The sequence below is a fragment of the Triturus cristatus genome, chromosome 12, assembly GCF_964204655.1.
Source record: "Triturus cristatus chromosome 12, aTriCri1.1, whole genome shotgun sequence".
Lineage (NCBI taxonomy): Eukaryota > Metazoa > Chordata > Amphibia > Caudata > Salamandridae > Triturus > Triturus cristatus.
The window spans coordinates 660,013,682-660,036,092 of record NC_140595.1 but is presented as its reverse complement, the minus strand read 5'-3'; the positions used below and the strand labels follow the sequence as shown (position 1 = coordinate 660,036,092).

Genomic DNA, 22,411 nt, shown 5'->3' with positions numbered 1-22,411 from the left:
GTAAATATGCATGGCTTATTTGCTTTGCCCGGCAGGGTGAGAATGACGTTTGTCAGGCGTTCGTCAGGCGATCGGAAGGGGTGAGGCAATCATTTATAATTCAATGATCTTCATGATATTTTCTTGATAATATGAAAGCAGGAAAGGGAAGCTTGGCAATAAGCAATCCTAAAGCAAGGTGTGACTCCAGGGAAGAATGACTTGAAAACAACATACAGAAAGACTCATGTAAAAAGGCCCTGATGAGGCTTGAACTCATGACCCCTGGTTTACAAGACCAGTGCTCTGCCACTGAGCTACAAGGCCAGTCTGCACGCAGGATGTAAATTGCAACATGTATTCTTACTGAGGTATGAATATATCTATGATTTTGAGACTCTATATGGAAACGTAGTTGCATATGAATGTCCACGTGCGCGCACACATTGAAGACCATGCTTAAGGCACTTTTTTTGGAAGTATGAAAAACTACATTTTCATATGAGAAAATAAGAGTTTTCGCATTCAAGACCATACCGATAGCTCTAGTTAGTATGTCTGCAATCAGTGACATATAGAGAACCCACTTATTAGAAGTGATCTGTCTCTGTGGGGCAGACATATGTTAACAGTCATTCATTTGAGAATGCCTAAACTTTAGGAGTAAGAGCTGCTTTCTTATCAATCTATTTATCCAAACTGGTTAATAAGCCAGGAGTGAGTGAAAGGCAATCCTCTGGAAACTCCATGAAAGATCTAATTTCTATTACGCACAAAATACTTCACTTTATTTGACATATTTGTTAAAATGGAACAGTCAGATGATCCCATCTAGCGGATCCTGGCTCTGTCTTGAAAGAGAGTGTAATTATACTACAAGAAATGCTGGCCATCAAAAGAGACTCTGATGGCTTTCCGACGAAGGTGGGATTCGAACCCACGCGTGCAGAGCACAATGGATTAGCAGTCCATCGCCTTAACCACTCAGCCACCTCGTCTGCCCTACAGCCCCATCTGAAACCTTGCTTCACAAAAGGTACTGAAGTGTCAATATACTGTACCTAAAAAAGAAAAAAACAGCTGAGGCAAGATCTCACATTCCACGTCTTCCCCCAATCAGGGACCTACATTTCATTTTTGGGAAATTCTTACTATGTGCTAATTACAAATATTCATAAGATTCCCCGAGACTTTGTCAGAACTGTCAAGATATAATTCTATGGGGTTTTCAATAGACAGAGCATATGTTATAGGACAATTATAGAATCTATTCCGTTTGGACTGTATTTTTAATAGTCATGATAACATGCTAGCATGTGAGTCGATCTTGCACAGTGAATGATGGAGCAGTGTCTGTCATCTACTTGGTCAGCTGTAGATGGCTCACCTGGGGAGATGTGAAAAGAGAGAGCTCCAGTGGTGCAATCGGTTAGCGCGCGGTACTTATACAGCAGTACTTGCACTGAGCCATGCCGAGGTTGTGAGTTCGAGCCTCACCTGGAGCAGCCGTGTTGTTTTTCATAAACCATTTCACAAAAAGTAAAGTTTAAACTCAGAGTATGGACGGCCCTTGCTAGAGAGTCTTTACTTCTTATAGGATCTACGTGTCCTACTCCTCTGGGTGCCAAATATCACATATCCTCCGCGATGCTCAGTTTAAACATTCCATGATGTGCCATCTTGCATTTCATGCAAACACCACATCAGTGCATTTAAAAATACATTTGTAGAATAATAAATATGATGAAAACAGTGTTCTCACATGATAACCATAAACTGAAGAGCTGCAAAAAATGCTGTATCAGCTACTTACAATAAAAGGTGACTCGAAAAAACTAGCAAAAGAAGAGCATCATCATATTAAAGGTTCTATTCACCATCTTGAGTTGCACCATAGCAGCTTATGGTGCTTTTCTGCTCAGAGTGTGCCTCCAATCCCACATTCATTTTTAATTTCTTTGCAGTTTAAAAAACAACAATTACTGCTCGAAGTTCACTTTTCAAAACCATTCAACCTATTAAATGTATTTCTCTAACCTATGAATGTGGTCCATGTTCACTTTTCCTCATCTTCATCTCGATACTCCTTTCCCAGAAACCAGGTTCACTTCTTCATTCAACCCACCCATCCAAAGTCACCAAATCTTTGAAGCAAGTCTGCCTATTCTCCCTTTCTCTCTATGTACAAGATACCTTGTATCATTTGAATGGACAGCAGGAGAGAAGGATATTTATGGTGAGTGGGGGTGGGGTTTTGAGGAGTAACCTCATTTGCCTAAGAGCCGGGGTATCTGGGAAAAAAAGTATTTTATGGGGGAAGACTTTCACATCTCCTTGGTGAAATTTGTAGGGCCTTATAACATCCTTTCTGTGGATGCAGATTCAGTCGGAACAGAGGTCCTAGTCCTCGCTCTGCCTTTCAAAGGAACTGTAAATATGCATGGCTTATTTGGCTTTGCCCGGCAGGGCTTGCCCGCCAGGGTGAGAATGGCGTTTGTCAGGCGTTCGTCAGGCGATCGGAAGGGGTGAGGCAATAATTTATAATTCAATGATCTTCATGATATTTTCTTGATAATATGAAAGCAGGAAAGGGAAGCTTGGCAATAAGCAATCCTAAAGCAAGGTGTGACTCCAGGGAAGAATGACTTGAAAACAACATACAGAAAGACTCATGTAAAAAGGCCCTGATGAGGCTTGAACTCATGACCCCTGGTTTACAAGACCAGTGCTCTGCCACTGAGCTACAAGGCCAGTCTGCAAGCAGGATGTAAATTGCAACATGTATTCTTACTGAGGTATGAATATATCTATGATTTTGAGACTCTGTATGGAAACGTAGTTGCATATGAATGTCCACGTGCGCGCACACATTGAAGACCATGCTTAAGGCACTTTTTTTGGAAGTATGAAAAACTACATTTTCATATGAGAAAATAAGAGTTTTCGCATTCAAGACCATACCGATAGCTCTAGTTAGTATGTCTGCAATCAGTGACATATAGAGAACCCACTTATTAGAAGTGATCTGTCTCTGTGGGGCAGACATATGTTAACAGTCATTCATTTGAGAATGCCTAAACTTTAGGAGTAAGAGCTGCTTTCTTATCAATCTATTTATCCAAACTGGTTAATAAGCCAGGAGTGAGTGAAAGGCAATCCTCTGGAAACTCCATGAAAGATCTAATTTCTATTACGCACAAAATACTTCACTTTATTTGACATATTTGTTAAAATGGAACAGTCAGATGATCCCATCTAGCGGATCCTGGCTCTGTCTTGAAAGAGAGTGTAATTATACTACAAGAAATGCTGGCCATCAAAAGAGACTCTGATGGCTTTCCGACGAAGGTGGGATTCGAACCCACGCGTGCAGAGCACAATGGATTAGCAGTCCATCGCCTTAACCACTCGGCCACCTCGTCTGCCCTACAGCCCCATCTGAAACCTTGCTTCACAAAAGGTACTGAAGTGTCAATATACTGTACCTAAAAAAGAAAAAAACAGCTGAGGCAAGATCTCACATTCCACGTCTTCCCCCAATCAGGGACCTACATTTCATTTTTGGGAAATTCTTACTATGTGCTAATTACAAATATTCATAAGATTCCCCGAGACTTTGTCAGAACTGTCAAGATATAATTCTATGGGGTTTTGAATAGACAGAGCATATGTTATAGGACAATTATAGAATCTATTCCGTTTGGACTGTATTTTTAATAGTCATGATAACATGCTAGCATGTGAGTCGATCTTGCACAGTGAATGATGGAGCAGTGTCTGTCATCTACTTGGTCAGCTGTAGATGGCTCACCTGGGGAGATGTGAAAAGAGAGAGCTCCAGTGGTGCAATCGGTTAGCGCGCGGTACTTATACAGCAGTACTTGCACTGAGCCATGCCGAGGTTGTGAGTTTGAGCCTCACCTGGAGCAGCCGTGTTGTTTTTCATAAACCATTTCACAAAAAGTAAAGTTTAAACTCAGAGTATGGACGGCCCTTGCTAGAGAGTCTTTACTTCTTATAGGATCTACGTGTCCTACTCCTCTGGGTGCCAAATATCACATATCCTCCGCGATGCTCAGTTTAAACATTCCATGATGTGCCATCTTGCATTTCATGCAAACACCACATCAGTGCATTTAAAAATACATTTGTAGAATAATAAATATGATGAAAACAGTGTTCTCACATGATAACCATAAACTGAAGAGCTGCAAAAAATGCTGTATCAGCTACTTACAATAAAAGGTGACTCGAAAAAACTAGCAAAAGAAGAGCATCATCATATTAAAGGTTCTATTCACCATCTTGAGTTGCACCATAGCAGCTTATGGTGCTTTTCTGCTCAGAGTGTGCCTCCAATCCCACATTCATTTTTAATTTCTTTGCAGTTTAAAAAACAACAATTACTGCTCGAAGTTCACTTTTCAAAACCATTCAACCTATTAAATGTATTTCTCTAACCTATGAATGTGGTCCATGTTCACTTTTCCTCATCTTCATCTCGATACTCCTTTCCCAGAAACCAGGTTCACTTCTTCATTCAACCCACCCATCCAAAGTCACCAAATCTTTGAAGCAAGTCTGCCTATTCTCCCTTTCTCTCTATGTACAAGATACCTTGTATCATTTGAATGGACAGCAGGAGAGAAGGATATTTATGGTGAGTGGGGGTGGGGTTTTGAGGAGTAACCTCATTTGCCTAAGAGCCGGGGTATCTGGGAAAAAAAGTATTTTATGGGGGAAGACTTTCACATCTCCTTGGTGAAATTTGTAGGGCCTTATAACATCCTTTCTGTGGATGCAGATTCAGTAGGAACAGAGGTCCTAGTCCTCGCTCTGCCTTTCAAAGGAACTGTAAATATGCATGGCTTATTTGGCTTTGCCCGGCAGGGCTTGCCCGGCAGGGTGAGAATGACGTTTGTCAGGCGTTCGTCAGGCGATCGGAAGGGGTGAGGCAATAATTTATAATTCAATGATCTTCATGATATTTTCTTGATAATATGAAAGCAGGAAAGGGAAGCTTGGCAATAAGCAATCCTAAAGCAAGGTGTGACTCCAGGGAAGAATGACTTGAAAACAACATACAGAAAGACTCATGTAAAAAGGCCCTGATGAGGCTTGAACTCATGACCCCTGGTTTACAAGACCAGTGCTCTGCCACTGAGCTACAAGGCCAGTCTGCACGCAGGATGTAAATTGCAACATGTATTCTTACTGAGGTATGAATATATCTATGATTTTGAGACTCTGTATGGAAACGTAGTTGCATATGAATGTCCACGTGCGCGCACACATTGAAGACCATGCTTAAGGCACTTTTTTTGGAAGTATGAAAAACTACATTTTCATATGAGAAAATAAGAGTTTTCGCATTCAAGACCATACCGATAGCTCTAGTTAGTATGTCTGCAATCAGTGACATATAGAGAACCCACTTATTAGAAGTGATCTGTCTCTGTGGGGCAGACATATGTTAACAGTCATTCATTTGAGAATGCCTAAACTTTAGGAGTAAGAGCTGCTTTCTTATCAATCTATTTATCCAAACTGGTTAATAAGCCAGGAGTGAGTGAAAGGCAATCCTCTGGAAACTCCATGAAAGATCTAATTTCTATTACGCACAAAATACTTCACTTTATTTGACATATTTGTTAAAATGGAACAGTCAGATGATCCCATCTAGCGGATCCTGGCTCTGTCTTGAAAGAGAGTGTAATTATACTACAAGAAATGCTGGCCATCAAAAGAGACTCTGATGGCTTTCCGACGAAGGTGGGATTCGAACCCACGCGTGCAGAGCACAATGGATTAGCAGTCCATCGCCTTAACCACTCGGCCACCTCGTCTGCCCTACAGCCCCATCTGAAACCTTGCTTCACAAAAGGTACTGAAGTGTCAATATACTGTACCTAAAAAAGAAAAAAACAGCTGAGGCAAGATCTCACATTCCACGTCTTCCCCCAATCAGGGACCTACATTTCATTTTTGGGAAATTCTTACTATGTGCTAATTACAAATATTCATAAGATTCCCCGAGACTTTGTCAGAACTGTCAAGATATAATTCTATGGGGTTTTGAATAGACAGAGCATATGTTATAGGACAATTATAGAATCTATTCCGTTTGGACTGTATTTTTAATAGTCATGATAACATGCTAGCATGTGAGTCGATCTTGCACAGTGAATGATGGAGCAGTGTCTGTCATCTACTTGGTCAGCTGTAGATGGCTCACCTGGGGAGATGTGAAAAGAGAGAGCTCCAGTGGTGCAATCGGTTAGCGCGCGGTACTTATACAGCAGTACTTGCACTGAGCCATGCCGAGGTTGTGAGTTCGAGCCTCACCTGGAGCAGCCGTGTTGTTTTTCATAAACCATTTCACAAAAAGTAAAGTTTAAACTCAGAGTATGGACGGCCCTTGCTATAGAGTCTTTACTTCTTATAGGATCTACGTGTCCTACTCCTCTGGGTGCCAAATATCACATATCCTCCGCGATGCTCAGTTTAAACATTCCATGATGTGCCATCTTGCATTTCATGCAAACACCACATCAGTGCATTTAAAAATACATTTGTAGAATAATAAATATGATGAAAACAGTGTTCTCACATGATAACCATAAACTGAAGAGCTGCAAAAAATGCTGTATCAGCTACTTACAATAAAAGGTGACTCGAAAAAACTAGCAAAAGAAGAGCATCATCATATTAAAGGTTCTATTCACCATCTTGAGTTGCACCATAGCAGCTTATGGTGCTTTTCTGCTCAGAGTGTGCCTCCAATCCCACATTCATTTTTAATTTCTTTGCAGTTTAAAAAACAACAATTACTGCTCGAAGTTCACTTTTCAAAACCATTCAACCTATTAAATGTATTTCTCTAACCTATGAATGTGGTCCATGTTCACTTTTCCTCATCTTCATCTCGATACTCCTTTCCCAGAAACCAGGTTCACTTCTTCATTCAACCCACCCATCCAAAGTCACCAAATCTTTGAAGCAAGTCTGCCTATTCTCCCTTTCTCTCTATGTACAAGATACCTTGTATCATTTGAATGGACAGCAGGAGAGAAGGATATTTATGGTGAGTGGGGGTGGGGTTTTGAGGAGTAACCTCATTTGCCTAAGAGCCGGGGTATCTGGGAAAAAAAGTATTTTATGGGGGAAGACTTTCACATCTCCTTGGTGAAATTTGTAGGGCCTTATAACATCCTTTCTGTGGATGCAGATTCAGTCGGAACAGAGGTCCTAGTCCTCGCTCTGCCTTTCAAAGGAACTGTAAATATGCATGGCTTATTTGGCTTTGCCCGGCAGGGCTTGCCCGCCAGGGTGAGAATGGCGTTTGTCAGGCGTTCGTCAGGCGATCGGAAGGGGTGAGGCAATAATTTATAATTCAATGATCTTCATGATATTTTCTTGATAATATGAAAGCAGGAAAGGGAAGCTTGGCAATAAGCAATCCTAAAGCAAGGTGTGACTCCAGGGAAGAATGACTTGAAAACAACATACAGAAAGACTCATGTAAAAAGGCCCTGATGAGGCTTGAACTCATGACCCCTGGTTTACAAGACCAGTGCTCTGCCACTGAGCTACAAGGACAGTCTGCACGCAGGATGTAAATTGCAACATGTATTCTTACTGAGGTATGAATATATCTATGATTTTGAGACTCTATATGGAAACGTAGTTGCATATGAATGTCCACGTGCGCGCACACATTGAAGACCATGCTTAAGGCACTTTTTTTGGAAGTATGAAAAACTACATTTTCATATGAGAAAATAAGAGTTTTCGCATTCAAGACCATACCGATAGCTCTAGTTAGTATGTCTGCAATCAGTGACATATAGAGAACCCACTTATTAGAAGTGATCTGTCTCTGTGGGGCAGACATATGTTAACAGTCATTCATTTGAGAATGCCTAAACTTTAGGAGTAAGAGCTGCTTTCTTATCAATCTATTTATCCAAACTGGTTAATAAGCCAGGAGTGAGTGAAAGGCAATCCTCTGGAAACTCCATGAAAGATCTAATTTCTATTACGCACAAAATACTTCACTTTATTTGACATATTTGTTAAAATGGAACAGTCAGATGATCCCATCTAGCGGATCCTGGCTCTGTCTTGAAAGAGAGTGTAATTATACTACAAGAAATGCTGGCCATCAAAAGAGACTCTGATGGCTTTCCGACGAAGGTGGGATTCGAACCCACGCGTGCAGAGCACAATGGATTAGCAGTCCATCGCCTTAACCACTCGGCCACCTCGTCTGCCCTACAGCCCCATCTGAAACCTTGCTTCACAAAAGGTACTGAAGTGTCAATATACTGTACCTAAAAAAGAAAAAAACAGCTGAGGCAAGATCTCACATTCCACGTCTTCCCCCAATCAGGGACCTACATTTCATTTTTGGGAAATTCTTACTATGTGCTAATTACAAATATTCATAAGATTCCCCGAGACTTTGTCAGAACTGTCAAGATATAATTCTATGGGGTTTTGAATAGACAGAGCATATGTTATAGGACAATTATAGAATCTATTCCGTTTGGACTGTATTTTTAATAGTCATGATAACATGCTAGCATGTGAGTCGATCTTGCACAGTGAATGATGGAGGAGTGTCTGTCATCTACTTGGTCAGCTGTAGATGGCTCACCTGGGGAGATGTGAAAAGAGAGAGCTCCAGTGGTGCAATCGGTTAGCGCGCGGTACTTATACAGCAGTACTTGCACTGAGCCATGCCGAGGTTGTGAGTTCGAGCCTCACCTGGAGCAGCCGTGTTGTTTTTCATAAACCATTTCACAAAAAGTAAAGTTTAAACTCAGAGTATGGACGGCCCTTGCTAGAGAGTCTTTACTTCTTATAGGATCTACGTGTCCTACTCCTCTGGGTGCCAAATATCACATATCCTCCGCGATGCTCAGTTTAAACATTCCATGATGTGCCATCTTGCATTTCATGCAAACACCACATCAGTGCATTTAAAAATACATTTGTAGAATAATAAATATGATGAAAACAGTGTTCTCACATGATAACCATAAACTGAAGAGCTGCAAAAAATGCTGTATCAGCTACTTACAATAAAAGGTGACTCGAAAAAACTAGCAAAAGAAGAGCATCATCATATTAAAGGTTCTATTCACCATCTTGAGTTGCACCATAGCAGCTTATGGTGCTTTTCTGCTCAGAGTGTGCCTCCAATCCCACATTCATTTTTAATTTCTTTGCAGTTTAAAAAACAACAATTACTGCTCGAAGTTCACTTTTCAAAACCATTCAACCTATTAAATGTATTTCTCTAACCTATGAATGTGGTCCATGTTCACTTTTCCTCATCTTCATCTCGATACTCCTTTCCCAGAAACCAGGTTCACTTCTTCATTCAACCCACCCATCCAAAGTCACCAAATCTTTGAAGCAAGTCTGCCTATTCTCCCTTTCTCTCTATGTACAAGATACCTTGTATCATTTGAATGGACAGCAGGAGAGAAGGATATTTATGGTGAGTGGGGGTGGGGTTTTGAGGAGTAACCTCATTTGCCTAAGAGCCGGGGTATCTGGGAAAAAAAGTATTTTATGGGGGAAGACTTTCACATCTCCTTGGTGAAATTTGTAGGGCCTTATAACATCCTTTCTGTGGATGCAGATTCAGTCGGAACAGAGGTCCTAGTCCTCGCTCTGCCTTTCAAAGGAACTGTAAATATGCATGGCTTATTTGGCTTTGCCCGGCAGGGCTTGCCCGCCAGGGTGAGAATGGCGTTTGTCAGGCGTTCGTCAGGCGATCGGAAGGGGTGAGGCAATAATTTATAATTCAATGATCTTCATGATATTTTCTTGATAATATGAAAGCAGGAAAGGGAAGCTTGGCAATAAGCAATCCTAAAGCAAGGTGTGACTCCAGGGAAGAATGACTTGAAAACAACATACAGAAAGACTCATGTAAAAAGGCCCTGATGAGGCTTGAACTCATGACCCCTGGTTTACAAGACCAGTGCTCTGCCACTGAGCTACAAGGCCAGTCTGCACGCAAGATGTAAATTGCAACATGTATTCTTACTGAGGTATGAATATATCTATGATTTTGAGACTCTGTATGGAAACGTAGTTGCATATGAATGTCCACGTGCGCGCACACATTGAAGACCATGCTTAAGGCACTTTTTTTGGAAGTATGAAAAACTACATTTTCATATGAGAAAATAAGAGTTTTCGCATTCAAGACCATACCGATAGCTCTAGTTAGTATGTCTGCAATCAGTGACATATAGAGAACCCACTTATTAGAAGTGATCTGTCTCTGTGGGGCAGACATATGTTAACAGTCATTCATTTGAGACGGCCTAAACTTTAGGAGTAAGAGCTGCTTTCTTATCAATCTATTTATCCAAACTGGTTAATAAGCCAGGAGTGAGTGAAAGGCAATCCTCTGGAAACTCCATGAAAGATCTAATTTCTATTACGCACAAAATACTTCACTTTATTTGACATATTTGTTAAAATGGAACAGTCAGATGATCCCATCTAGCGGATCCTGGCTCTGTCTTGAAAGAGAGTGTAATTATACTACAAGAAATGCTGGCCATCAAAAGAGACTCTGATGGCTTTCCGACGAAGGTGGGATTCAAACCCACGCGTGCAGAGCACAATGGATTAGCAGTCCTTCGCCTTAACCACTCGGCCACCTCGTCTGCCCTACAGCCCCATCTGAAACCTTGCTTCACAAAAGGTACTGAAGTGTCAATATACTGTACCAAAAAAGAAAAAAACAGCTGAGGCAAGATCTCACATTCCACGTCTTCCCCCAATCAGGGACCTACATTTCATTTTTGGTAAATTCTTACTATGTGCTAATTACAAATATTCATAAGATTCCCCTAGACTTTGTCAGAACTGTCAAGATATAATTCTATGGGGTTTTGAATTGACAGAGCATATGTTATAGGACAATTATAGAATCTATTCCGTTTGGACTGTATTTTTAATAGTCATGATAACATGCTAGCATGTGAGTCGATCTTGCACAGTGAATGATGGAGCAGTGTCTGTCATCTACTTGGTCAGCTGTAGATGGCTCACCTGGGGAGATGTGAAAAGAGAGAGCTCCAGTGGCGCAATCGGTTAACGCGCGGTACTTATACAGCAGTACTTGCACTGAGCCATGCCGAGGTTGTGAGTTCGAGCCTCACCTGGAGCAGCCGTGTTGTTTTTCATAAACCATTTCACAAAAAGTAAAGTTTAAACTCAGAGTATGGACGGCCCTTGCTATAGAGTCTTTACTTCTTATAGGATCTACGTGTCCTACTCCTCTGGGTGCCAAATATCACATATCCTCCGCGATGCTCAGTTTAAACATTCCATGATGTGCCATCTTGCATTTCATGCAAACACCACATCAGTGCATTTAAAAATACATTTGTAGAATAATAAATATGATGAAAACAGTGTTCTCACATGATAACCATAAACTGAAGAGCTGCAAAAAATGCTGTATCAGCTACTTACAATAAAAGGTGACTCGAAAAAACTAGCAAAAGAAGAGCATCATCATATTAAAGGTTCTATTCACCATCTTGAGTTGCACCATAGCAGCTTATGGTGCTTTTCTGCTCAGAGTGTGCCTCCAATCCCACATTCATTTTTAATTTCTTTGCAGTTTAAAAAACAACAATTACTGCTCGAAGTTCACTTTTCAAAACCATTCAACCTATTAAATGTATTTCTCTAACCTATGAATGTGGTCCAAGTTCACTTTTCCTCATCTTCATCTCGATACTCCTTTCCCAGAAACCAGGTTCACTTCTTCATTCAACCCACCCATCCAAAGTCACCAAATCTTTGAAGCAAATCTGACTATTCTCCCTTTCTCTCTATGTACAAGATACCTTGTATCATTTGAATGGACAGCAGGAGAGAAGGATATTTATGGTGAGTGTGGGTGGGGTTTTGAGGAGTAACCTCATTTGCCTAAGAGCCGGGGTATCTGGGAAAAAAAGTATTTTATGGGGGAAGACTTTCACATCTCCTTGGTGAAATTTGTAGGGCCTTATAACATCCTTTCTGTGGATGCAGATTCAGTCGGAACAGAGGTCCTAGTCCTCGCTCTGCCTTTCAAAGGAACTGTAAATATGCATGGCTTATTTGGCTTTGCCCGGCAGGGCTTGCCCGGCAGGGTGAGAATGGCGTTTGTCAGGCGTTCGTCAGGCGATCGGAAGGGGTGAGGCAATAATTTATAATTCAATGATCTTCATGATATTTTCTTGATAATATGAAAGCAGGAAAGGGAAGCTTGGCAATAAGCAATCCTAAAGCAAGGTGTGACTCCAGGGAAGAATGACTTGAAAACAACATACAGAAAGACTCATGTAAAAAGGCCCTGATGAGGCTTGAACTCATGACCCCTGGTTTACAAGACCAGTGCTCTGCCACTGAGCTACAAGGCCAGTCTGCACGCAGGATGTAAATTGCAACATGTATTCTTACTGAGGTATGAATATATCTATGATTTTGAGACTCTGTATGGAAACGTAGTTGCATATGAATGTCCACGTGCGCGCACACATTGAAGACCATGCTTAAGGCACTTTTTTTGGAAGTATGAAAAACTACATTTTCATATGAGAAAATAAGAGTTTTCGCATTCAAGACCATACCGATAGCTCTAGTTAGTATGTCTGCAATCAGTGACATATAGAGAACCCACTTATTAGAAGTGATCTGTCTCTGTGGGGCAGACATATGTTAACAGTCATTCATTTGAGAATGCCTAAACTTTAGGAGTAAGAGCTGCTTTCTTATCAATCTATTTATCCAAACTGGTTAATAAGCCAGGAGTGAGTGAAAGGCAATCCTCTGGAAACTCCATGAAAGATCTAATTTCTATTACGCACAAAATACTTCACTTTATTTGACATATTTGTTAAAATGGAACAGTCAGATGATCCCATCTAGCGGATCCTGGCTCTGTCTTGAAAGAGAGTGTAATTATACTACAAGAAATGCTGGCCATCAAAAGAGACTCTGATGGCTGTCCGACGAAGGTGGGATTCGAACCCACGCGTGCAGAGCACAATGGATTAGCAGTCCATCGCCTTAACCACTCGGCCACCTCGTCTGCCCTACAGCCCCATCTGAAACCTTGCTTCACAAAAGGTACTGAAGTGTCAATATACTGTACCTAAAAAAGAAAAAAACAGCTGAGGCAAGATCTCACATTCCACGTCTTCCCCCAATCAGGGACCTACATTTCATTTTTGGGAAATTCTTACTATGTGCTAATTACAAATATTCATAAGATTCCCCGAGACTTTGTCAGAACTGTCAAGATATAATTCTATGGGGTTTTGAATAGACAGAGCATATGTTATAGGACAATTATAGAATCTATTCCGTTTGGACTGTATTTTTAATAGTCATGATAACATGCTAGCATGTGAGTCGATCTTGCACAGTGAATGATGGAGCAGTGTCTGTCATCTACTTGGTCAGCTGTAGATGGCTCACCTGGGGAGATGTGAAAAGAGAGAGCTCCAGTGGTGCAATCGGTTAGCGCGCGGTACTTATACAGCAGTACTTGCACTGAGCCATGCCGAGGTTGTGAGTTCGAGCCTCACCTGGTGCAGCCGTGTTGTTTTTCATAAACCATTTCACAAAAAGTAAAGTTTAAACTCAGAGTATGGACGGCCCTTGCTAGAGAGTCTTTACTTCTTATAGGATCTACGTGTCCTACTCCTCTGGGTGCCAAATATCACATATCCTCCGCGATGCTCAGTTTAAACATTCCATGATGTGCCATCTTGCATTTCATGCAAACACCACATCAGTGCATTTAAAAATACATTTGTTTATTAATAAATATGATGAAAACAGTGTTCTCACATGATAACCATAAACTGAAGAGCTGCAAAAAATGCTGTATCAGCTACTTACAATAAAAGGTGACTCGAAAAAACTAGCAAAAGAAGAGCATCATCATATTAAAGGTTCTATTCACCATCTTGAGTTGCACCATAGCAGCTTATGGTGCTTTTCTGCTCAGAGTGTGCCTCCAATCCCACATTCATTTTTAATTTCTTTGCAGTTTAAAAAACAACAATTACTGCTCGAAGTTCACTTTTCAAAACCATTCAACCTATTAAATGTATTTCTCTAACCTATGAATGTGGTCCATGTTCACTTTTCCTCATCTTCATCTCGATACTCCTTTCCCAGAAACCAGGTTCACTTCTTCATTCAACCCACCCATCCAAAGTCACCAAATCTTTGAAGCAAGTCTGCCTATTCTCCCTTTCTCTCTATGTACAAGATACCTTGTATCATTTGAATGGACAGCAGGAGAGAAGGATATTTATGGTGAGTGGGGGTGGGGTTTTGAGGAGTAACCTCATTTGCCTAAGAGCCGGGGTATCTGGGAAAAAAAGTATTTTATGGGGGAAGACTTTCACATCTCCTTGGTGAAATTTGTAGGGCCTTATAACATCCTTTCTGTGGATGCAGATTCAGTCGGAACAGAGGTCCTAGTCCTCGCTCTGCCTTTCAAAGGAACTGTAAATATGCATGGCTTATTTGGCTTTGCCCGGCAGGGCTTGCCCGCCAGGGTGAGAATGGCGTTTGTCAGGCGTTCGTCAGGCGATCGGAAGGGGTGAGGCAATAATTTATAATTCAATGATCTTCATGATATTTTCTTGATAATATGAAAGCAGGAAAGGGAAGCTTGGCAATAAGCAATCCTAAAGCAAGGTGTGACTCCAGGGAAGAATGACTTGAAAACAACATACAGAAAGACTCATGTAAAAAGGCCCTGATGAGGCTTGAACTCATGACCCCTGGTTTACAAGACCAGTGCTCTGCCACTGAGCTACAAGGCCAGTCTGCACGCAAGATGTAAATTGCAACATGTATTCTTACTGAGGTATGAATATATCTATGATTTTGAGACTCTGTATGGAAACGTAGTTGCATATGAATGTCCACGTGCGCGCACACATTGAAGACCATGCTTAAGGCACTTTTTTTGGAAGTATGAAAAACTACATTTTCATATGAGAAAATAAGAGTTTTCGCATTCAAGACCATACCGATAGCTCTAGTTAGTATGTCTGCAATCAGTGACATATAGAGAACCCACTTATTAGAAGTGATCTGTCTCTGTGGGGCAGACATATGTTAACAGTCATTCATTTGAGACGGCCTAAACTTTAGGAGTAAGAGCTGCTTTCTTATCAATCTATTTATCCAAACTGGTTAATAAGCCAGGAGTGAGTGAAAGGCAATCCTCTGGAAACTCCATGAAAGATCTAATTTCTATTACGCACAAAATACTTCACTTTATTTGACATATTTGTTAAAATGGAACAGTCAGATGATCCCATCTAGCGGATCCTGGCTCTGTCTTGAAAGAGAGTGTAATTATACTACAAGAAATGCTGGCCATCAAAAGAGACTCTGATGGCTTTCCGACGAAGGTGGGATTCAAACCCACGCGTGCAGAGCACAATGGATTAGCAGTCCTTCGCCTTAACCACTCGGCCACCTCGTCTGCCCTACAGCCCCATCTGAAACCTTGCTTCACAAAAGGTACTGAAGTGTCAATATACTGTACCAAAAAAGAAAAAAACAGCTGAGGCAAGATCTCACATTCCACGTCTTCCCCCAATCAGGGACCTACATTTCATTTTTGGTAAATTCTTACTATGTGCTAATTACAAATATTCATAAGATTCCCCTAGACTTTGTCAGAACTGTCAAGATATAATTCTATGGGGTTTTGAATTGACAGAGCATATGTTATAGGACAATTATAGAATCTATTCCGTTTGGACTGTATTTTTAATAGTCATGATAACATGCTAGCATGTGAGTCGATCTTGCACAGTGAATGATGGAGCAGTGTCTGTCATCTACTTGGTCAGCTGTAGATGGCTCACCTGGGGAGATGTGAAAAGAGAGAGCTCCAGTGGCGCAATCGGTTAACGCGCGGTACTTATACAGCAGTACTTTCACTGAGCCATGCCGAGGTTGTGAGTTCGAGCCTCACCTGGAGCAGCCGTGTTGTTTTTCATAAACCATTTCACAAAAAGTAAAGTTTAAACTCAGAGTATGGACGGCCCTTGCTATAGAGTCTTTACTTCTTATAGGATCTACGTGTCCTACTCCTCTGGGTGCCAAATATCACATATCCTCCGCGATGCTCAGTTTAAACATTCCATGATGTGCCATCTTGCATTTCATGCAAACACCACATCAGTGCATTTAAAAATACATTTGTAGAATAATAAATATGATGAAAACAGTGTTCTCACATGATAACCATAAACTGAAGAGCTGCAAAAAATGCTGTATCAGCTACTTACAATAAAAGGTGACTCGAAAAAACTAGCAAAAGAAGAGCATCATCATATTAAAGGTTCTATTCACCATCTTGAGTTGCACCATAGCAGCTTATGGTGCTTTTCTGCTCAGAGTGTGCCTCCAATCCCACATTCATTTTTAATTTCTTTGCAGTTTAAAAAACAACAATTACTGCTCGAAGTTCACTTTTCAAAACCATTCAACCTATTAAATGTATTTCTCTAACCTATGAATGTGGTCCAAGTTCACTTTTCCTCATCTTCATCTCGATACTCCTTTCCCAGAAACCAGGTTCACTTCTTCATTCAACCCACCCATCCAAAGTCACCAAATCTTTGAAGCAAATCTGACTATTCTCCCTTTCTCTCTATGTACAAGATACCTTGTATCATTTGAATGGACAGCAGGAGAGAAGGATATTTATGGTGAGTGGGGGTGGGGTTTTGAGGAGTAACCTCATTTGCCTAAGAGCCGGGGTATCTGGGAAAAAAAGTATTTTATGGGGGAAGACTTTCACATCTCCTTGGTGAAATTTGTAGGGCCTTATAACATCCTTTCTGTGGATGCAGATTCAGTCGGAACAGAGGTCCTAGTCCTCGCTCTGCCTTTCAAAGGAACTGTAAATATGCATGGCTTATTTGGCTTTGCCCGGCAGGGCTTGCCCGGCAGGGTGAGAATGGCGTTTGTCAGGCGTTCGTCAGGCGATCGGAAGGGGTGAGGCAATAATTTATAATTCAATGATCTTCATGATATTTTCTTGATAATATGAAAGCAGGAAAGGGAAGCTTGGCAATAAGCAATCCTAAAGCAAGGTGTGACTCCAGGGAAGAATGACTTGAAAACAACATACAGAAAGACTCATGTAAAAAGGCCCTGATGAGGCTTGAACTCATGACCCCTGGTTTACAAGACCAGTGCTCTGCCACTGAGCTACAAGGCCAGTCTGCACGCAGGATGTAAATTGCAACATGTATTCTTACTGAGGTATGAATATATCTATGATTTTGAGACTCTGTATGGAAACGTAGTTGCATATGAATGTCCACGTGCGCGCACACATTGAAGACCATGCTTAAGGCACTTTTTTTGGAAGTATGAAAAACTACATTTTCATATGAGAAAATAAGAGTTTTCGCATTCAAGACCATACCGATAGCTCTAGTTAGTATGTCTGCAATCAGTGACATATAGAGAACCCACTTATTAGAAGTGATCTGTCTCTGTGGGGCAGACATATGTTAACAGTCATTCATTTGAGAATGCCTAAACTTTAGGAGTAAGAGCTGCTTTCTTATCAATCTATTTATCCAAACTGGTTAATAAGCCAGGAGTGAGTGAAAGGCAATCCTCTGGAAACTCCATGAAAGATCTAATTTCTATTACGCACAAAATACTTCACTTTATTTGACATATTTGTTAAAATGGAACAGTCAGATGATCCCATCTAGCGGATCCTGGCTCTGTCTTGAAAGAGAGTGTAATTATACTACAAGAAATGCTGGCCATCAAAAGAGACTCTGATGGCTTTCCGACGAAGGTGGGATTCGAACCCACGCGTGCAGAGCACAATGGATTAGCAGTCCATCGCCTTAACCACTCGGCCACCTCGTCTGCCCTACAGCCCCATCTGAAACCTTGCTTCACAAAAGGTACTGAAGTGTCAATATACTGTACCTAAAAAAGAAAAAAACAGCTGAGGCAAGATCTCACATTCCACGTCTTCCCCCAATCAGGGACCTACATTTCATTTTTGGGAAATTCTTACTATGTGCTAATTACAAATATTCATAAGATTCCCCGAGACTTTGTCAGAACTGTCAAGATATAATTCTATGGGGTTTTGAATAGACAGAGCATATGTTATAGGACAATTATAGAATCTATTCCGTTTGGACTGTATTTTTAATAGTCATGATAACATGCTAGCATGTGAGTCGATCTTGCACAGTGAATGATGGAGCAGTGTCTGTCATCTACTTGGTCAGCTGTAGATGGCTCACCTGGGGAGATGTGAAAAGAGAGAGCTCCAGTGGTGCAATCAGTTAGCGCGCGGTACTTATACAGCAGTACTTGCACTGAGCCATGCCGAGGTTGTGAGTTCGAGCCTCACCTGGAGCAGCCGTGTTGTTTTTCATAAACCATTTCACAAAAAGTAAAGTTTAAACTCAGAGTATGGACGGCCCCTGCTAGAGAGTCTTTACTTCTTATAGGATCTACGTGTCCTACTCCTCTGGGTGCCAAATATCACATATCCTCCGCGATGCTCAGTTTAAACATTCCATGATGTGCCATCTTGCATTTCATAAAAACACCACATCAGTGCATTTAAAAATACATTTGTAGAATAATAAATATGATGAAAACAGTGTTCTCACATGATAACCATAAACTGAAGAGCTGCAAAAAATGCTGTATCAGCTACTTACAATAAAAGGTGACTCGAAAAAACTAGCAAAAGAAGAGCATCATCATATTAAAGGTTCTATTCACCATCTTGAGTTGCACCATAGCAGCTTATGGTGCTTTTCTGCTCAGAGTGTGCCTCCAATCCCACATTCATTTTTAATTTCTTTGCAGTTTAAAAAACAACAATTACTGCTCGAAGTTCACTTTTCAAAACCATTCAACCTATTAAATGTATTTCTCTAACCTATGAATGTGGTCCATGTTCACTTTTCCTCATCTTCATCTCGATACTCCTTTCCCAGAAACCAGGTTCACTTCTTCATTCAACCCACCCATCCAAGGTCACCAAATCTTTGAAGCAAGTCTGCCTATTCTCCCTTTCTCTCTATGTACAAGATACCTTGTATCATTTGAATGGACAGCAGGAGAGAAGGATATTTATGGTGAGTGGGGGTGGGGTTTTGAGGAGTAACCTCATTTGCCTAAGAGCCGGGGTATCTGGGAAAAAAAGTATTTTATGGGGGAAGACTTTCACATCTCCTTGGTGAAATTTGTAGGGCCTTATAACATCCTTTCTGTGGATGCAGATTCAGTCGGAACAGAGGTCCTAGTCCTCGCTCTGCCTTTCAAAGGAACTGTAAATATGCATGGCTTATTTGGCTTTGCCCGGCAGGGCTTGCCCGGCAGGGTGAGAATTGCGTTTGTCAGGCGTTCGTCAGGCGATCGGAAGGGGTGAGGCAATAATTTATAATTCAATGATCTTCATGATATTTTCTTGATAATATGAAAGCAGGAAAGGGAAGCTTGGCAATAAGCAATCCTAAAGCAAGGTGTGACACCAGGGAAGAATGACTTGAAAACAACATACAGAAAGACTCATGTAAAAAGGCCCTGATGAGGCTTGAACTCATGACCCCTGGTTTACAAGACCAGTGCTCTGCCACTGAGCTACAAGGCCAGTCTGCACGCAGGATGTAAATTGCAACATGTATTCTTACTGAGGTATGAATATATCTATGATTTTGAGACTCTGTATGGAAACGTAGTTGCATATGAATGTCCACGTGCGCGCACACATTGAAGACCATGCTTAAGGCACTTTTTTTGGAAGTATGAAAAACTACATTTTCATATGAGAAAATAAGAGTTTTCGCATTCAAGACCATACCGATAGCTCTAGTTAGTATGTCTGCAATCAGTGACATATAGAGAACCCACTTATTAGAAGTGATCTGTCTCTGTGGGGCAGACATATGTTAACAGTCATTCATTTGAGACGGCCTAAACTTTAGGAGTAAGAGCTGCTTTCTTATCAATCTATTTATCCAAACTGGTTAATAAGCCAGGAGTGAGTGAAAGGCAATCCTCTGGAAACTCCATGAAAGATCTAATTTCTATTACGCACAAAATACTTCACTTTATTTGACATATTTGTTAAAATGGAACAGTCAGATGATCCCATCTAGCGGATCCTGGCTCTGTCTTGAAAGAGAGTGTAATTATACTACAAGAAATGCTGGCCATCAAAAGAGACTCTGATGGCTTTCCGACGAAGGTGGGATTCGAACCCACGCGTGCAGAGCACAATGGATTAGCAGTCCATCGCCTTAACCACTCGGCCACCTCGTCTGCCCTACAGCCCCATCTGAAACCTTGCTTCACAAAAGGTACTGAAGTGTCAATATACTGTACCTAAAAAAGAAAAAAACAGCTGAGGCAAGATCTCACATTCCACGTCTTCCCCCAATCAGGGACCTACATTTCATTTTTGGGAAATTCTTACTATGTGCTAATTACAAATATTCATAAGATTCCCCTAGACTTTGTCAGAACTGTCAAGATATAATTCTATGGGGTTTTGAATAGACAGAGCATATGTTATAGGACAATTATAGAATCTATTCCGTTTGGACTGTATTTTTAATAGTCATGATAACATGCTAGCATGTGAGTCGATCTTGCACAGTGAATGATGGAGCAGTGTCTGTCATCTACTTGGTCAGCTGTAGATGGCTCACCTGGGGAGATGTGAAAAGAGAGAGCTCCAGTGGCGCAATCGGTTAGCGCGCGGTACTTATACAGCAGTACTTGCACTGAGCCATGCCGAGGTTGTGAGTTCGAGCCTCACCTGGAGCAGCCGTGTTGTTTTTCATAAACCATTTCACAAAAAGTAAAGTTTAAACTCAGAGTATGGACGGCCCTTGCTAGAGAGTCTTTACTTCTTATAGGATCTACGTGTCCTACTCCTCTGGGTGCCAAATATCACATATCCTCCGCGATGCTCAGTTTAAACATTCCATGATGTGCCATCTTGCATTTCATGCAAACACCACATCAGTGCATTTAAAAATACATTTGTAGAATAATAAATATGATGAAAACAGTGTTCTCACATGATAACCATAAACTGAAGAGCTGCAAAAAATGCTGTATCAGCTACTTACAATAAAAGGTGACTCGAAAAAACTAGCAAAAGAAGAGCATCATCATATTAAAGGTTCTATTCACCATCTTGAGTTGCACCATAGCAGCTTATGGTGCTTTTCTGCTCAGAGTGTGCCTCCAATCCCACATTCATTTTTAATTTCTTTGCAGTTTAAAAAACAACAATTACTGCTCGAAGTTCACTTTTCAAAACCATTCAACCTATTAAATGTATTTCTCTAACCTATGAATGTGGTCCATGTTCACTTTTCCTCATCTTCATCTCGATACTCCTTTCCCAGAAACCAGGTTCACTTCTTCATTCAACCCACCCATCCAAAGTCATCAAATCTTTGAAGCAAGTCTGCCTATTCTCCCTTTCTCTCTACGTACAAGATACCTTGTATCATTTGAATGGACAGCAGGAGAGAAGGATATTTATGGTGAGTGGGGGTGGGGTTTTGAGGAGTAACCTCATTTGCCTAAGAGCCGGGGTATCTGGGAAAAAAAGTATTTTATTGGGGAAGACTTTCACATCTCCTTGGTGAAATTTGTAGGGCCTTATAACATCCTTTCTGTGGATGCAGATTCAGTCGGAACAGAGGTCCTAGTCCTCGCTCTGCCTTTCAAAGGAACTGTAAATATGCATGGCTTATTTGCTTTGCCCGGCAGGGTGAGAATGACGTTTGTCAGGCGATCGGAAGGGGTGAGGCAATCATTTATAATTCAATGATCTTCATGATATTTTCTTGATAATATGAAAGCAGGAAAGGGAAGCTTGGCAATAAGCAATCCTAAAGCAAGGTGTGACTCCAGGGAAGAATGACTTGAAAACAACATACAGAAAGACTCATGTAAAAAGGCCCTGATGAGGCTTGAACTCATGACCCCTGGTTTACAAGACCAGTGCTCTGCCACTGAGCTACAAGGCCAGTCTGCACGCAGGATGTAAATTGCAACATGTATTCTTACTGAAGTATGAATATATCTATGATTTTGAGACTCTATATGGAAACGTAGTTGCATATGAATGTCCACGTGCGCGCACACATTGAAGACCATGCTTAAGGCACTTTTTTTGGAAGTATGAAAAACTACATTTTCATATGAGAAAATAAGAGTTTTCGCATTCAAGACCATACCGATAGCTCTAGTTAGTATGTCTGCAATCAGTGACATATAGAGAACCCACTTATTAGAAGTGATCTGTCTCTGTGGGGCAGACATATGTTAACAGTCATTCATTTGA

General features: G+C 41.0%; 21 non-coding genes across 21 annotated transcripts; 6 read left to right on the top strand and 15 right to left on the bottom strand.

Annotated features, from left to right (window-relative positions):
* Positions 1–234: 234 nt before the first annotated feature.
* Positions 235–306, bottom strand: TRNAT-UGU (transfer RNA threonine (anticodon UGU)). Its single transcript has one exon. It is a non-coding gene; the product is annotated as a tRNA-Thr (tRNA).
* Positions 307–1,389: 1,083 nt separating this feature from the next.
* On the top strand, positions 1,390–1,484 carry TRNAI-UAU (transfer RNA isoleucine (anticodon UAU)). The gene is made up of 2 exons: positions 1,390–1,427; positions 1,449–1,484. It is a non-coding gene; the product is annotated as a tRNA-Ile (tRNA).
* A 1,174-nt stretch (positions 1,485–2,658) lies between these two features.
* On the bottom strand, positions 2,659–2,730 carry TRNAT-UGU (transfer RNA threonine (anticodon UGU)). Its single transcript has one exon. It is a non-coding gene; the product is annotated as a tRNA-Thr (tRNA).
* A 589-nt stretch (positions 2,731–3,319) lies between these two features.
* TRNAS-GCU (transfer RNA serine (anticodon GCU)) lies at positions 3,320–3,401 on the bottom strand. The gene has a single exon. It is a non-coding gene; the product is annotated as a tRNA-Ser (tRNA).
* Positions 3,402–5,082: 1,681 nt separating this feature from the next.
* On the bottom strand, positions 5,083–5,154 carry TRNAT-UGU (transfer RNA threonine (anticodon UGU)). Its single transcript has one exon. It is a non-coding gene; the product is annotated as a tRNA-Thr (tRNA).
* Positions 5,155–5,743: 589 nt separating this feature from the next.
* TRNAS-GCU (transfer RNA serine (anticodon GCU)) lies at positions 5,744–5,825 on the bottom strand. Its single transcript has one exon. It is a non-coding gene; the product is annotated as a tRNA-Ser (tRNA).
* Positions 5,826–6,237: 412 nt separating this feature from the next.
* Positions 6,238–6,332, top strand: TRNAI-UAU (transfer RNA isoleucine (anticodon UAU)). Its single transcript has 2 exons — positions 6,238–6,275; positions 6,297–6,332. It is a non-coding gene; the product is annotated as a tRNA-Ile (tRNA).
* A 1,835-nt stretch (positions 6,333–8,167) lies between these two features.
* Positions 8,168–8,249, bottom strand: TRNAS-GCU (transfer RNA serine (anticodon GCU)). The gene has a single exon. It is a non-coding gene; the product is annotated as a tRNA-Ser (tRNA).
* Positions 8,250–8,661: 412 nt separating this feature from the next.
* TRNAI-UAU (transfer RNA isoleucine (anticodon UAU)) lies at positions 8,662–8,756 on the top strand. The gene is made up of 2 exons: positions 8,662–8,699; positions 8,721–8,756. It is a non-coding gene; the product is annotated as a tRNA-Ile (tRNA).
* Positions 8,757–9,930: 1,174 nt separating this feature from the next.
* Positions 9,931–10,002, bottom strand: TRNAT-UGU (transfer RNA threonine (anticodon UGU)). Its single transcript has one exon. It is a non-coding gene; the product is annotated as a tRNA-Thr (tRNA).
* A 1,082-nt stretch (positions 10,003–11,084) lies between these two features.
* On the top strand, positions 11,085–11,179 carry TRNAI-UAU (transfer RNA isoleucine (anticodon UAU)). The gene is made up of 2 exons: positions 11,085–11,122; positions 11,144–11,179. It is a non-coding gene; the product is annotated as a tRNA-Ile (tRNA).
* A 1,174-nt stretch (positions 11,180–12,353) lies between these two features.
* On the bottom strand, positions 12,354–12,425 carry TRNAT-UGU (transfer RNA threonine (anticodon UGU)). Its single transcript has one exon. It is a non-coding gene; the product is annotated as a tRNA-Thr (tRNA).
* A 589-nt stretch (positions 12,426–13,014) lies between these two features.
* TRNAS-GCU (transfer RNA serine (anticodon GCU)) lies at positions 13,015–13,096 on the bottom strand. Its single transcript has one exon. It is a non-coding gene; the product is annotated as a tRNA-Ser (tRNA).
* A 1,681-nt stretch (positions 13,097–14,777) lies between these two features.
* Positions 14,778–14,849, bottom strand: TRNAT-UGU (transfer RNA threonine (anticodon UGU)). Its single transcript has one exon. It is a non-coding gene; the product is annotated as a tRNA-Thr (tRNA).
* Positions 14,850–15,931: 1,082 nt separating this feature from the next.
* Positions 15,932–16,026, top strand: TRNAI-UAU (transfer RNA isoleucine (anticodon UAU)). The gene is made up of 2 exons: positions 15,932–15,969; positions 15,991–16,026. It is a non-coding gene; the product is annotated as a tRNA-Ile (tRNA).
* A 1,174-nt stretch (positions 16,027–17,200) lies between these two features.
* TRNAT-UGU (transfer RNA threonine (anticodon UGU)) lies at positions 17,201–17,272 on the bottom strand. Its single transcript has one exon. It is a non-coding gene; the product is annotated as a tRNA-Thr (tRNA).
* A 589-nt stretch (positions 17,273–17,861) lies between these two features.
* On the bottom strand, positions 17,862–17,943 carry TRNAS-GCU (transfer RNA serine (anticodon GCU)). The gene has a single exon. It is a non-coding gene; the product is annotated as a tRNA-Ser (tRNA).
* Positions 17,944–19,624: 1,681 nt separating this feature from the next.
* Positions 19,625–19,696, bottom strand: TRNAT-UGU (transfer RNA threonine (anticodon UGU)). Its single transcript has one exon. It is a non-coding gene; the product is annotated as a tRNA-Thr (tRNA).
* Positions 19,697–20,285: 589 nt separating this feature from the next.
* Positions 20,286–20,367, bottom strand: TRNAS-GCU (transfer RNA serine (anticodon GCU)). Its single transcript has one exon. It is a non-coding gene; the product is annotated as a tRNA-Ser (tRNA).
* Positions 20,368–20,779: 412 nt separating this feature from the next.
* Positions 20,780–20,874, top strand: TRNAI-UAU (transfer RNA isoleucine (anticodon UAU)). The gene is made up of 2 exons: positions 20,780–20,817; positions 20,839–20,874. It is a non-coding gene; the product is annotated as a tRNA-Ile (tRNA).
* Positions 20,875–22,022: 1,148 nt separating this feature from the next.
* Positions 22,023–22,094, bottom strand: TRNAT-UGU (transfer RNA threonine (anticodon UGU)). Its single transcript has one exon. It is a non-coding gene; the product is annotated as a tRNA-Thr (tRNA).
* Between the last annotated feature and the right edge of the window lie 317 nt (positions 22,095–22,411).